Source organism: Bos indicus x Bos taurus, chromosome 9 (assembly GCF_003369695.1).
Source record: "Bos indicus x Bos taurus breed Angus x Brahman F1 hybrid chromosome 9, Bos_hybrid_MaternalHap_v2.0, whole genome shotgun sequence".
Classification (NCBI taxonomy): Eukaryota; Metazoa; Chordata; class Mammalia; order Artiodactyla; family Bovidae; genus Bos; species Bos indicus x Bos taurus.
This window is the reverse complement of record NC_040084.1, coordinates 53,035,904-53,051,360: the sequence shown is the minus strand read 5'-3', so window position 1 is coordinate 53,051,360 and position 15,457 is coordinate 53,035,904. Positions and strand designations below refer to the sequence as shown.

At 40.1% G+C, this 15,457-nt stretch overlaps 1 protein-coding gene across 1 annotated transcript in view; it reads right to left on the bottom strand.

Moving 5' to 3' along the window:
• GPR63 (G protein-coupled receptor 63) overlaps positions 1–6,044 on the bottom strand; it is a 76,977-nt gene extending 70,933 nt beyond the window's left edge. The window contains exon 1 of the mRNA XM_027551372.1: positions 5,806–6,044. The gene's annotated coding sequence lies outside the window, so the exon portion shown is untranslated. The remainder of the gene's footprint in view (positions 1–5,805) is intronic.
• Positions 6,045–15,457: the final 9,413 nt, after the last annotated feature.

The window sequence follows — 15,457 nt, the reverse complement described above, 5'->3', positions numbered from 1 at the left end:
AGGGATGTCCTTGGTGGTGCAGTGGCTAAAAATCCATGCCCTAATATAGGGGACTGGAGTTCGATCCCTGGTCAGAGAACTAAATCCCACATGGTGCAATGAAGAAGAGTGAAGATCCTGTATGCCACAGCTAAGACCTAGCACAGTCAAACAAATATGTTAAAAAAATTTTTTTTAAGAATAAGAGAATTCTCAGGGCATGCTATCAACTGCTATTCCTGTTTAGGTGGAAATAGCCTTTATAGCTATAACTGGGCACTATTGGATGGTTTGGTGTTGAGGCTGTACCTTATAGCTGAGTTTTTGTAAATATTATACTTAGCATTATTTACCTTGGATAAAGCCCTAGTCAGTCAGGTCTGAGTTCAAATGCAATCTGACTTGAGTCTTTCATATTAGACTAACCAAAAAGACCGTAGAAGGTAATCAAGGAAAGCTATGATGAACTCTACAGATTTTATATTGGGACTAATAAAATGCCTTGAGGTCAATGAAAAACATCAGTGTCCTTTATCCCTATCCCAAAATTCTACTTTTAGGGTTTTACTCAAAGGGAATAACCATAGATATATACAAAAACTGAGCTTTAAGATATTTACTGCTATATATCAGCAATTTTAAAAAAGGAAAAACTGCCTGATATTATAGCATATCTCCAATAAAATATGATACATCCATAGAACAAAATACTATTTAGTACTCAAAACATGCTACAGAAGATCATTCTATGATATGGGATGTGATTCATCTTTGTATGAAAGTTTAAAAGAAACAAAATAGTAAGTATCATTTTAAGAAAATGAAAGTTTTTTCTTTATGCACATAAAATATATATCAAAATGTTAATAGGTGTAATTCCTCTTTTCCTTTTTTGGCCTGTCTGGATTTTCTAAATTTTTCACACATACGAATAAAGAATAAAGATTTGAAACCTTATAAGAGCAACTATACATGAAATATAGACACAAAAATGAGAAGTGACCAACATCAGTGCACCTTTAAGTAGAAGTAAATTAACCAAGGCCTATTAAGGAAGATGGAGGAACCTTAAATTCAAAACTCATAATGTATCATTAAAGAACTCAATAATTCAAAAGAAGGGAAAACATTTGGAAAGTACTGCTAGGAACAAGCTCAGAGTCTTAAAAGCTAGTCCTGAACAGTGTGAAACTTTAGAAGTGGAAGGTTAATCAAAAATGAAAACACCATATTTCATTTATAGCCTGGAGGAAATGGAAAAAACAAGCTAAAATGATGAAAAGTTGATTTTATTAGAAGTAGACACTCAGGCAAATATTTTTTGCTCTGGAAGGCAATAGATGCTATGCCTGGAATTAGCCCCTTTTCATCTCAACTCTCTTTGAATCTATAGCTTCCCAGGATCCCAACTTAGATCAGCAGCAGACACTCAGCCAGAAACTGTAATGAACACCTGGTGCAGACGTTGACTTATTCTTAGGTAACTCAGAGCTGAAACCCTTATTTTGATCGAAACTTCAAGCATCTTTAAATGCCTGCAAATGTTCTTTCTCTAAAATTACCTATGCATTTGTTTTTGCTTAAAATAAAAAGGAAGAGATGAAAACACCTTCCTTTGGAAGGTAAGAGCTACAATATAGAAATGAATCATGTCACTTCTGCTGCACTCCCTCCCCAAAGCAAATCCTTAGACATTTTCATGTTTAAAAAAAAAAAAATTGTGTAACGTATTTTAAAATGCTTTAATGAAGGGGCTTCCCTGGTGGTCCAGTGATTAAGAATCCCCCTTCCAATAAAGGGGACACAGATTCAATCCCTGGTCTGGGAATTAAGATCCCTCTTGCCCCAAAGCAACTAAACCTACCTACTGCAACTAATAGAAGATCCAACACAGCCAAAAAAAAGCAGCTTTAATGATGTAGACTGGGCTCCATCAATTGATAGAAAAGAAGTTAATCAAGAAGCTTCAGTAAAAAACCAAAGGTACCTAAAGCTTATGACAACAATGACACATGAGGGTTTCAAATGATTAAGAATCAATTAATATATATGCTAGGTGATTGGCACAGAGGGGATGTTTTTAATCAAAGTTGGGCCTGGGAGGTTTATCACTCAAAGGAAATACTGTTAATAATAAAGTCATTATTAATTTCAATAGAGTGACCACTAGATGATCCTCCTAACTGCAAATATACACTCTTTTGCCCAGGACTTGAAAGCTCTGTTAAAATCCAACCTTCTCAAACCTTCATTACATTTTGAATTAACATGAATGAGTTTCCTAGTATATTAAGCTATTTCATGCTTGAGTTTTCTGAATCTATTATACAGAAACGGGAACAAAAGTACTTTTATTAGTAATACCAATCCTGTCCATATTTACTGGCACAGAGGCTAAAAGGCACTTTATCCTAAGTGTCAAACTCAAAGAATGAAACAGCTTGCTGTCAGCTTCAAAAACCATTTTTTACAAGCATGGCACACTGCCTCAAGCCAACTAAACACTAAAGCATGTTGGGCTACCCACATTGCAAATTATTTGGAATGTTCTCCACATTTTGTGGTTGCAAAAGTACCTATTTTGTAGATCATCCAGTTCAAATCAGGGCCGCGTCTGACCTTAAACAGAAAATTCCCAGGAAACTGAAACTGTAATGGACCAAGATCCCATAATTCTGAAAGTCTGTGATCTCACCCGTATAGTCAAACATTTCAAATGTTATTTTTTAAGCTGAAAATACACAAAATAAACTCTGTGAAACACAGCACTGTCCATTTCAAGTAAACACTAAGAACTCATCCTAAATATACACATCACTGCTGCTAAGTCACGTCAGTTGTGTCCGACTCTGTGCGACCCCAGAGATGGCAGCCCACCAGGCTCCCGTCCCTGGGACTCTCCAGGCAAGAACACTGGAGTGGGTTGCCATTTCCTCCTTCAGTGCATGAAAGTGAAAAGTGAAAGTGAAGTCACTCAGTTGTGTCCGACTCTTCCCAACCCCATAGACTATAGCCTACCAGTACTCTTGCCAGGGATTTCCCAGGCAAGAGTACTGGAGTGGTTGCCACTGCCTTCTCTGATACACATCACAGTAGCAAAAAAAATAAGGAAAAAGAAAAAATTGCCACAAGCAACAAAGTAAAGGAAACTTGCAGCAAATATAAACTCATTTCTGGTAAATGCCCAGCAAGTGAAAAAAATGTCTAAAAAATCATTTCATTTCTAATGTTCATATATATGCTGAGATGCAGCAGCTTCAGCTGTGGAAAATGTAAGAAATATTCCAAAGTTTTGTTTATTGAGATTGAAGCACTGTATCAAATGTATCATTTTCCCAAGTATAAATGGGTATCTCTCTCATATCAAATACTCAAGACATCACTTCACAAACTAGAGCACCAAAACTGACCCAAGGTTTATCTCCCATGCTATTGAGGTTTACTCTCTAAGTCCCAGACCAACAGGGAATACTTGAAAGTAATTAGAAGAAGAAAACACTATATTGACAAGCTAAATTTTGCCAGGATTCCTCTACTGAAGATAAATTACTGAAGCTTAAGAAATGCCTGATCCAATCAACCAATTGTATGATAACTCAGTCCATTTTAAAAATATGGAGTTAGGACCACTGGAATATGGCTCCCTGGCTCAAGCCTGGTGTGAGAACAAGAACATGCTGGAAAACACAGTATCTTTTAACTTATCTGATACTGATGAAAATTGCTAAAATCAATGACAAGCCCTAGCCAGAAACATGTTCAGTTTCTCATCTTTTAGATCTGCTATTCTTAGTGCAGGAGTATTACTGAGTCCCTGAACAGTTTACCCTCTTATAGATATAAAGAGATGCAGAAATATATGAATATCCACATCTATAGATAGATAAGAATTTTGTGACATGTATATGTGATATATACGTGAATACACATTTAGTTTCAAAAAGAAATATTCACAAAACCATCATCTCAATCAAATAAATCACATACCAAATCTCAAGGTACTCATATTAATCCATACAGTTCTAGGAAATAAGTCACATCCACCTTAGAACCCCCAATTCTTTCTGAATGCAGTATTTTCTTGCCTGGAGTCCAGAAAACTTAAGGCAAAATAGTAACTGCAGTGTGGGTTTTAAGTATGTGACTTTTTCTAAGCAAAATTTTTCCAAGAATGCTCAGTTTGCTACAAATTTTCAGAAAATGCTTGAGATGAAGAGTTCTTTTTTCAAGGTTTTAACATATTTGACAGCAGAGTGACAAAACTGTGCTCAGAAATGAAAATCTATATCCCAAACAAAAAGTTATATTAATGTTTATTCTAGAATGATTTTCTTTCAAAACTTCCCCACTACAAGTAAAGTTGTCTCCTACCATACCCCCTATTTCTGCAGTACATTTTTCTACACACAAGTTACATGTAAAGCATATACCTGAGAATTTAAAATACTTCATGACACTTTTCTTTAAAGCTTTCACATTCTATTTTTATTTTTCAAAATAATCTGGATATAATCAATTACATCACTAAAATCTGGCTATTCAACACTTTACAAAGTATAGGGACTTGCCATCAGCACCTGTGATCTACATATGACATCGGATGTATAGAATGTGAGTGAAGAAGACAGAAACAGGGATAGACAGGGGTGGAAGAGAACTGGCAATGTGAGAAAATGGGCTTCCTTTACCCACAGGATACATGAAAAAAGAAACTTAGCCATTTGGGCAATAAATGAACTTATATATTAGGTTTCATCAAATAATTACATCTATTACATACTTTATCCAAGAGTAAAATTGCCTGAAGCAAGAAGGATTATGCAAGAAATATGAGGTTTTGCTTCAGATTCTTAGAAATACTACTCCTAAAATTAGTTGGAGTCTTCTTAATTTAAGATATAATGAAAACCAAATTCACCAATAAACAAAAAAATCCTTCTTTAACAAAACATGCTTTAAACCTCATCTCACCACCAAAAAAAATACTGCATCCTACTACAGGGATACCTGCCTTTCATAAGTGTTAAGATCAAGACTAAATATTTCATGAGGACTAAAAAGATCACTTGGAACATTTCAGTCAGCCTTGGAGGTAAATTTCATAAAAATACATTGTTGGGTTTTGTTGTTTTGTTTGCTTGTTTATTTCAGCACCCTAATCCTCCAGGATTTTTTTTTTTTCCTTAAAAAAAAAAAAAATCCCAAAAGGGGCGGAGGAATGAGGACTAAAATCAATGCAATGCTGAAGCCCGATCAAAGCTGAGAGACGGACCACAGCGCCGAAAGCTCACCCACATGTAAAAGGCAACCTCTCCGAACTGCTGGAGCTGGAAGGAGTCCTCCGACTTGGGCAAACCAGGTGAACTGCATCCCTAAGGAGTGAGGAGCCCGCAGTGTAAAAGTTCAGGAGGATTCCATCCCCTTCCTCTCACTCCCAGCACTTCGCAGCATCTCCAGGGGAGAGCCGGGCAGAGACAAAACCGGCACTGGGTGCCGACCTGCAGCCGAGCGCTTTCCTCGAAGGCCTCACGGTTCGGGCGGGCAGGGGCCGGGGCAGGGGGCGTCGGGAGGGGAGGCGAGGCGGGGCCCGGGGCCACCGAGTCCTGGCCGGGCCCCACCGTGTGGCGCCGGCTGCCGAAATCCCTCGAGTCCAGCTGTAAAAACCTTCCCGAAAACCCAAGCTTCTCCGGCACAACTTCGGTCTCACCGGCCTCGTCCCCCGCCTCACACTCCGCCCAACCCCACAACCCTTCCCACCGCGGCGAATCGAAGCGCTCCCCACGGACGGCTACCTGTCCCCGGGGGGCCGGGGACCCCACGCCTCACCTCGTACAAAGAGCTGCGCGCGGGCGCCTGCAGGAGAGCCCGGGGAGCATGGCCCCAGCCAGTCCCTCCCGGAACTTTCCTGACATAGCACTTCTCTCCCCGGCTGCAGAAAACGACGCTTCGAGGCGGAGGAGGAGGAGGCGAGGGTGGCGGCAGCGGCGGCGGGAGCAGGAGCAGAAAGTGAGGAGCATCGCGGAGAGCGCCGAGAGCGCCGCCGCCTCGCTCTCTGCCGAGGGGCTCCCGCCCCCAGGGTAACCGAGCTCCCTCTTAAAGGCGCCCGCCGCGTTTTAGGACGGCGGCCAGGGGGAGGGGGCAGGGCAAGAGGGGGAGGAACCGCAAAGACTGAGAGGGCCGCCCCCGCTCTCCGCAGGGTCTGGTCGCCGCTCCGCCTGGACAAAAATAGGGCAAGTGCTGGGACCCGGCACCGGCCGGCTGCCCTCGCCGTTGGCTGGCGCCCCACGACTGTGTTAGAACTTCACCCCTTCTCCTAACCTCTCCCATCCTTTTTTGGGGTCCTGTCTTCCCGCCCCCTCAGCGGCGCCGCGCACACCTACGCCCCCAAAGCCCATGCGCGCCGCTGGCGACTGCCCATTGGAATAGCGTTTCGTCCTGTGTTTCCTGCTTTTTCTTCCTCTATCTCCAACAGAGTGATGAGAGTCTCACCCCAGCCCTGGGAGCGCAGGAGACTGAAATAACTGAAGATTTCAGAGGCCCCTAGACTGGCCCCTGAACGTGTCACTAATGTGTGGCATGGGAGACTTGCTAAATGCTCTGCTTTACTATGTGCGCTGTTCTCGTCCAATAGTCAATGGCCAGGTGGCCTCCCACTGGACTTCTTGAACCACTGGCTTTTTTGCTTTACAGCAAAGACTGGCTGTAAAGAGCACCCAACTGAATTCTTGGAAGGCCCCTCAGAAAAGATATCACCTTAAGATCGAAATGATACTGGCGATGATGCTTTCAAGTGACAAGTGATAACTGTTTTTCCAGCTCTCACCCACATTTGTGATCACTGCTAAGAGCAACACGGACCGTGCCCAGTGTGGGGATGCCCAGAGACACAGCATCAGCAGCTATCAATGCCCCAGGAAGAGACCACAGAAACAGTGGGTGTGGCAGCAGAGAGCTTGTTTTTCACCTCTTGACTCCCAACTCTTGCTTCTTAATACTGTGAGGCCTGAGTTTGTGTCATTTGTACCCTTCACAGTGTCCTCTGGCTGAGGTGACCGTGGGCAGGCAATTCAAGATTAAGATCCAGCCTGGTCTCCAAAGAATAGGGGCAAGGGGAAACTCAGGGAGAGGTATTTTCTAATTCCACCAAGGCACTGGAATCAGTTGCCTGAGACTGGACCTCATTTCTTCCCCTCCTGCCACCAGCAGTTATGAAACAAGCACATGTGAACTTGTGGGAAGCAATATACAAAAGGTTGGAGGAAACTTTCTTACCAGATGGAGAGGAAACAACTTTGGGGCTTTATAAAAGCAGGAGAGATGGTGCTGTCAGGCCAAAGATAAGATGAGAGAGGAGGTTAGTAGTGAGCAAGAGTGAAGCTATACTGGTTTCATGATCAAGTCTTGTTTAGTCAGGATAGTTAGATGTAATAGGTACCTGAATCAAACTGGTTTTTGAAAGCCTACAGCGAAGGAGGTTGAAATCCCAAGAGTAGAACTGGCAAAAAAAAATTAAAATGCTTTTTAGAATCCTTTTTCTTTTTTCTCCAGGAGTTCAAAGAGTGTTGGGACTTCATTTCTCTTCATATCATGGTTGTGCTTTCATTGCACGGGTTTTATCTTCTCTAATCAAGGCCTAAACCTACAGCCCCAGGCTTTTCTCCTCCTCCCACCTCCTTAGCAATTGGTCTCATTAACAAGAAAGCAAGCCAAGGAATGAGTCTCCCTGGGCTCACTTGGATCCTCTGCCCATCTCTGGACTAACCATTAAAACCACAGACTGGAATATGCACTGCCAGGTTTCGTCATTTGCCTATGGCTGAGAAAGGTCAAGAGAGATAGATTGGGTGCCTTCCCCCTAATATACATGCAAACCACATGGGCTGAGCAGGAAAGAGGAGGTTTCCCAAAGGACACTTACTGTTGTTAACAAAGATGAAATGAAAATTAAACAGGTAGAGTCTATAGACAACCAGTTCCCCACCTGTCCCATTCCCCAAAGCACACACACATACAAAGCACCTACCTCTCTGCCTCTCTCCCTATAGCCTCTGGTTCAGAAGAATACAAGTAATTGACACAACCAGTTACATCCTTTGGCTTCAGAAGCCACTCAGAAGGACCTCAGTAATATTAACAAACCACTTGCAAAAAAAAACCAAACAAACAATATTTAAGCTGTAATTGTATTCAATAATTTTTTTCCCTAAATCATGCTACTTCTGCCTCCAAGACGCCGTCAACCCCTCATTCATTGCTAAGCCTTGTTATTATATAATCAATTATAAGAGTCCATGAATATACATTCAACTTGAAAAAAAAATGAAGCCTATGAATAATCACATTTCAGTATCCAAGTGACACAGGGCCCAACTCCATTTCCTAACTCCAATAAGTTCTTCATTATCTTTTCAGAGATAGCACGGAGGAGTTTATATTTTGCCTATCAAAAATGCCAAATAATTTCAGCCTTCTTCCCACACAAGAACTTCTCTTTGGTTGCTGATAAAAATGTTTAATGTATTCTTCCTTCATTTTTGTATTTATAGAATTAGTTCATAGATATTCCAGACAAATAGATTTAAAAACCTGGAGGAACCTTCAGGATTAACCTAAAACATTCCCCTTTATTTCAAGGAGGAAGATTTAAAAGCAGAGATTGGGTTGTCTGGGGTCATAGGGCTGTTTTTAGTTTGTGATCTGCCCTGCTCTGTGCTAGATATTTCACAAAGTAAAGAAGCAAAAGCATATAACATGATCACTGCCCTCAAGAGGTTAGATTTAGTCAAGGAGACATGACCACATCTAAGATATAGGACAAATTTTCAGAGCATCACAGTGTATCATGTTAATGTACAGAAAGGCATGATGAGTCTGTGTTAACTATAGGCATTGAAATAAGAGACGCAATGAGCTGAAGTAGTCTTGGAAATGCTTTTCAGCTAGGAACCAACTTGATGGTCCTTAAAAAATGCAGAAACAGACTTCCCTGGTGGTCCAGTGGATAAGACTCTGCACTCCAGACCCAGACTAATGCAAGGGGTCTGGCTTTGACCCCTGCTCAGGGAACTGGAGCCAGCATATCTAAATTAAGACCCGACACAGCCAAAAAAGAAAAAAATGAAGGCACTGATGGGTAAAAGGTCTTGCCATGTGTTTGGACTGAAAGGAAATTTGGACTGTAAGGAAATCTGCACTATCATGGTTTAGGAGAGTATTTCAAACTGCAGATTATGAAATTATTTTAGTAGACTTTAACCAGTATTTTTTTTTAAAGAATTATTTATTTATTTGGCTGTGCTGGTTCTTCCTTGCTGCATGTGGGCTTTCTCGAGCGGCAGTGAGCAGGGATCTACTCTCTAGTTGGGGTGTCCGGGCTTCTTATTGGGGTGGATTCTCTTGTTATGGAGCAGTCTCTAGGTGCATGGGCTTCAATAGTTGCTTGACCAGTATTTTTTAAATTAAACAAAATGAAAAATATCAGAGTGCATCATACTTAATAAGATTATTTGTTAAACTAGTTTCATTATCTTCTGTGTTCTAAGTTATGATGTAAATTTCATGTCTTGCTTGGGGTCACTTTCAAAAAGGTTTCAAAAGCCATAGTTCTGAATCCAGACAGAATGGTGTGAAACACTTCAGAGCTAAAGAGTGAATGAATAACATCTCTTCAAGTGTCGTTTTCCTTCTGTGCAAGAGATTTCAGCACAACTTTTTTTTTTTTTTTGGCTGTTCCAGGTCTTAGTTGCAGCACTCCAGATATTTGTTGCAGCATGCAGGATTTTTTTAGGTGTGGCATGCAGGCTCTCAGTTGTGGCATGTGGGATCTAGTTCCCAAATCAGGGATCAGACCCAGGCCCCCTGAATTGGGAGCACAGAGTCTTAACCACTGGACCACAGGGAAGTCCCTCCAGCACAGTTTTTTACAGAGTAAGACCTACAAATGGTACCTCTTATTTGCTGGCTAGACTGAAGATTTTCAGCCCTGGCTGCATATTAGAATCACTTGAAGAGTTTCTACAAAATACCGATGCCACCCTCAGAGACCCAGACTCAGTTCTGGGATAGAGTCCAGGCATCAGTGAGTTTAAAAGCTGCCCAGGTACAGTTGTGGCTGCAAACCCATGGGCTAGACCCATAGTTGAACACATCTAGTACCTGAGAAGCATGGTGGTACACTGTATCTCTTCAGTGAGAACATTGACCTTATGATTTATGTTTCTATTTCTTTACCAAGCAATAGATAACATGCTACATAGTCATCAGAATTCTAACTTTCTGCTCTAAAAATCTTCAACTCTGGTGCAATCCACTCATTGTTTATCTCAGTCAATGACACAGCATGGATCCTGAGTCATAATCTCTTATGTGTCTCTCCACATGTACAATTTATGGTTACTTATCAGCATACAGTAGTTTCTGGAGGTGTTAAAAGGCAGTGAAATGCCACCAAAAATTCCCTAAGGAAGAGGAAAAGAGCTGGAAGCAAATGGCATTGGAAATCCATAAGCTAAATAATTAGCAAATGACTCATTACATTTCAGCTATTTTCATCCTGACTTTTAATAACTTTGCTTCTAAATATAGTAATTAATGATGTGCTTTTTGTAATTTTACATTCAGTAATCCCTAAGTGTTCATATCTTACACATTTTCCCTTGTACAGTCAATCCCTTTGTGTATGAAGCAGGAAAAGCTTCCTTCAAATACAGACTATGCAAGAGACTCAGAAGCACTGGTATTCCACCTAGTCATTTTGTCTATGTAAATCTCAACTTTTTTTTTTTTTGGTTGGACAAAGATAATAAATATAGCATAATTTTGAATCTTGCCAAAGAGAGGAAGCGACTAAGTAAGAAAGAACAAGAAAAAAAAAAACAAAAACCAAAAATCCAACACCCAGACATGTAATTCATGATAAGACAAAATCAGTACCCAGAACCACTGTAAGGTCCTTTTGCCTGACTCTGAATCTAATCAAGCCTCTAGACCTAATAGGAAATACAACAGAGGATTAAGTTTACAAACTTCCTCAGGGAAACAATCAGTCAAATCTAGAATGTTGAACAGTCAATAAGAAAAATGACCTTGCTTCCCTACCAAATCAATGTCATGAAAAAGCAGGGGGCCAATTATAAAAGAACACAAGAGATTTAAGATTCATAATCAAAATGGGACCTCCCCGGCAGTCCAGGGGTTAATACTCAGTGCTTCCACTACAGGGGGCAAGGGTTTGATCCCCAGTCAGGGAGCTAAGATCCCACATGTTTTGAGGTAGGGACAAAAATAAAAAAGAATAATAATCATGAAATGCAGTGTGTGGACTTTGTGTTCTATTTTGACCAAACCACCTACGAAAAGAATCCTTGAAACAGGACAAGCGGGTTATAAACTAAGTATTAGATACTATAAAAGAATTATTGTTAATTATGTTAGATGTGATAATAACATCACAATTACATATAAAACATTTCATCACAGGTACATACTGAAGAATTCTATAATCTTGTAAATAATAGAAGGAGGAATAGATGAAAATGACTGATTAATTTATGAAGCTGGGGACAGATACATGGAGGTTTATTATGTCTTAATTCCCATTATTGTGTATATATATTTGGAAAGTCCCCTAACAAAGTTATTATTTTTAAAAAAGCTCTGTGTTTTGATGTATTGGATGTTGAGTTGATCTTTTATTAAAATCCTTCTCATGGTTTCACCAACAGGGCAGTGATAAATATATGTAAGTGTGGGCCTTGGTACATCTTTAATATATTTAGAAACAAGGTTTTAGGCTCAGAAGTCTTTTATTTATTTTTTTTAAGTCTTTATTGAATTTGTTACAATATTGCTTCTGCTTTATGTTTTGTTTTTTGGCTGCAAGGCATGTGGGATCTTGGCTCCCTAACCCGGGATTGAACCTGCACCCCCTGCATTGGAAGGCAAAGTCTTAACCACTGGACCACCACGGAAGTCCCAGAAGTCTTTTATTATATTTTTGACCAATAGTTACTAGTCACATTCAAGACATGGTTTAAGTCAGTGCACAGTGGAGACAAAGCTCTAAAGCCAATCCTTTTGCTTCAGTGGGGTAGGATTGGACAAAAGGAGGGACTCTGTGGGCTTCCCTGATAGCTCAGTTGGTAAAGAATCCTCCTGCAAAGAGAGCCCAGTTCAATTCCTGGGTCAGGAAGATCCCCTGGAGAAGGGATAGGCTACCCACTCCAGTATTCTTGGGCTTCCCCTGTGGCTCAGTTGGTAAAGAATCCGCCTGCAATGAGGGAAACCTGGGTTTGATCCCTGGGTTGGGAAGATCCCCTGGAGAAGGGAAAGGCTACCCACTCCAGTATTCTGGCCTGGAGAATTCCATGGACTTTATAGTCCATGGGGTCGCAAAGAGTCAGACATGACTGAATGACTTTCACTTCACTTCACTTCACTTCTTCGGGAAAAGTACTCGATCCCCCAACATAGCTTGCTCTCTGTGTTGCAGGTGCCCCCTACAAGTGTCTCTGTGCCCCGATAACAATCCAATGACTAGCTTTGGCTGCCTCCACCTTAGTATGCCCATGGTGAAGTCTACAGGTAAGTCCATAGAGACCAACTGGGTGGATGTTCCTATCTTTTTCATAAGCTGCAATGAAGACATAATGTCTTGGCCTTTTCCCTCCCCATCTTACCCCATAACACCGTCCCCTCCCCCCAGAGAAGGTGGATACTCCAGCGTGAACACACAAACACACATATACCAAATGAACATTGCAGTGGTAGATGCAGCAGGCCAATACCAGTCAGAGGAGATGGAGAGCAGCCAGTCAGCCTGCTTTTGGCCTTCGTCTTAGTCCAGTGTTTCTCCAACACTGGTGTCTGGACTTATATTAGCACAAGATTCAATTTTAGGAGAGGATAACCTTTACTATGTGTATTTAATTTGTTATGAATTAGAAAATGTAACAAGCACATCACTCTCCTGGGTATTCTTTAGATAAAGCTAAGTTTTAAAAACTTGGTCAATATTTTTAAAATCTCAAAGGAATAAAAAGTACAGCTACTTTGAGGATACAACAAATTCACAAAGGTATTTCATAAGCAACCAAGAGTTTTGAGATTCTACCTTTTATCTGTAGAAGCAGGACGAAGCTTCATAGCTCACACATTGCTAGCCTAACTGTGCAGGGACTTCACTAAAAATGAAAGGTAGTGAAGCGGATAAGTGAATCCTTTGGCGTTTGATAATCACAAATTCTTCTTCTAGTCCCACCATGATGGAGGGACACAAGGAGATTAATTAACCTCTTAAACCCTCACTTTCTTGGTCTGTAAATTGAAAATAAGAATGAAGTGTTATGAGGATTAAGACATTGATCTAAAACACTTAGTCTCTGATACGAAGTAAACGTCAGTGCATGTTACACTATTACTAATGGCACAGAGTCTGTATTTTCTAGGTATTCTTTTATCACATTCCCTTTTAGAAAATTGTGGCATAATAGGCAGCAAATGTGAAAATTTTCCACTTAGAAATATAATTAACAATATTCAATATCAGTGTCATTGACAGTCAGGGGTTATTGTTTTCAGCATGAATTTTTTAACAAGAGAAGTGGTTCTTACCCTGGTGATAGTAAGTTTTATCACTTTTTCTGTCTTCTCTCCCCGGGACCTCAGCAGTGAAATCTCAGGAGTCCTAACCACTAGTCCACTAGGGAAATCCCATTTTATCTGTTTTGTAATGACTTGTTTTTAATACAATTGATATTTTTTAAAACAACTATAATTGGCTTTACAAAGAACTTTTAAATTATATTTAGAAGTTATAAAATCTCAGTATTTTAGCTTTTTAAAAATATAAGCATGTATTTGAGCTAAAAGGAATTTTGTTTGAATATTTTGTTTTTCTTGGAAGTAAGCCAAAAACCTCCATTTTAGGATAAAAATCACTAATAAAAAACGATTATCCTCAAAATTACCATATACAATCATTTCCATTCCTTATTTTACATAATTATGTATTTTTCCAAAGAAGATATAGATGACTAACAGGCACATCGTGAATTACCAGAGAAACACAAATCAAAACCAATATGAGATAAAATATGACACTTGGGTTGCTTCCAAATCTTGGCTATTGTAAATAGTCCTGCTATGAATATTGGGGTGCATGTAAAACCACAATGAGATATCACTTCATATCTGTCAGAATGGCTATCATCAAAAAGCCTACAAATAACAAATGTCAGAGAGGATGAAGAGAGAAAGGAACACTTGCACACTGTCAGTGGGGATGTGAATAGGTGCAGCCACTCTGGAAAATAGCAGGGAGGTTCCTCAAAAAATTAAAAATAGAGTTACCATATGATCCATCAATTCCACTGGACATATATCTGAAAAAAAAGAAAACACTACCTCAGAAAGATACACGAGTTTGGGGGAGAATGGATACATGTATATGTAAGGCTGAATCCCTTTGCTGTTCACCAGAAATTATCACAACACCATTTGTCAGTTGGCTATAATGCCAAAACCAAATAGGTTTCCCAGGTGACTCAGAGGTAAAAAATTCACCTGCACAATGCAGGAGCTACAGGATACCTGGGTTCGATACTTGGGTCCAGAAGATCCCCTGGAGAAGGGAATGGCAACCCACTCCAGTGTTCTTGCCTGGAGAATCCCATGGACAGAGGAGCCTGGCAGGCTACAGCCCATAGAGTTGCAAAGAGTCAGACAGGACTGAAGCGACTGAGCACGCATGCACAAGCAATACAAAATAATTAAAAAAAAAATACAAGAAGGTATATGTGCAACCCAATATTCATAGCAGGACTATTTACAATAGCCAAAATTTGGAAGCAACCTAAGTGTCATTCAACAGACAAGAGTGCATAAAGAAGATGTGATATATATAGATATACATAAAATATTTCTTAGCCATAAAAAAGAATGAAATTCTGCCTTTTGCAGACATGTGGATGGACCTAGAAAATATAATTGTTAGTGAAATGTCAGACAGAGAAAGACAATTATTGTATGATATCCCCTATCGGTGGAATCTAAAGCACAAATGAATGTGTGTGTAAAACAGAAACAGACTCATGGACATAGAAAACAAAATATTGGCTGCAAATGGAGAGAGGGAAGGGAGAGGGACAAATTAGTAATATGGAGTTGGCAGCTACAAACTGCTACTCATAAAATAGATAAACAACAGGATATATTCTACAGCACAGGAAATTATAGTTATTATCTCGTAATAACTTTTAATGGAGTATAATCTGTAAAAATACTGAATCACTATGCTATATACCTAAAACTAATATACTTTTCTAAATCAACTGTAACTTCAATTTAGAAATATGAAACAGAAAAAGTGAAAGCTAACGTAGGATTTGTGTTTTGGTAAGTCAAAGCGATAATAGCAGTGCCCACTAGAGGAAGAGAAAGAAAAGAACTACTTCTAACTCCTAGGGGAAGGGGTTGGGGA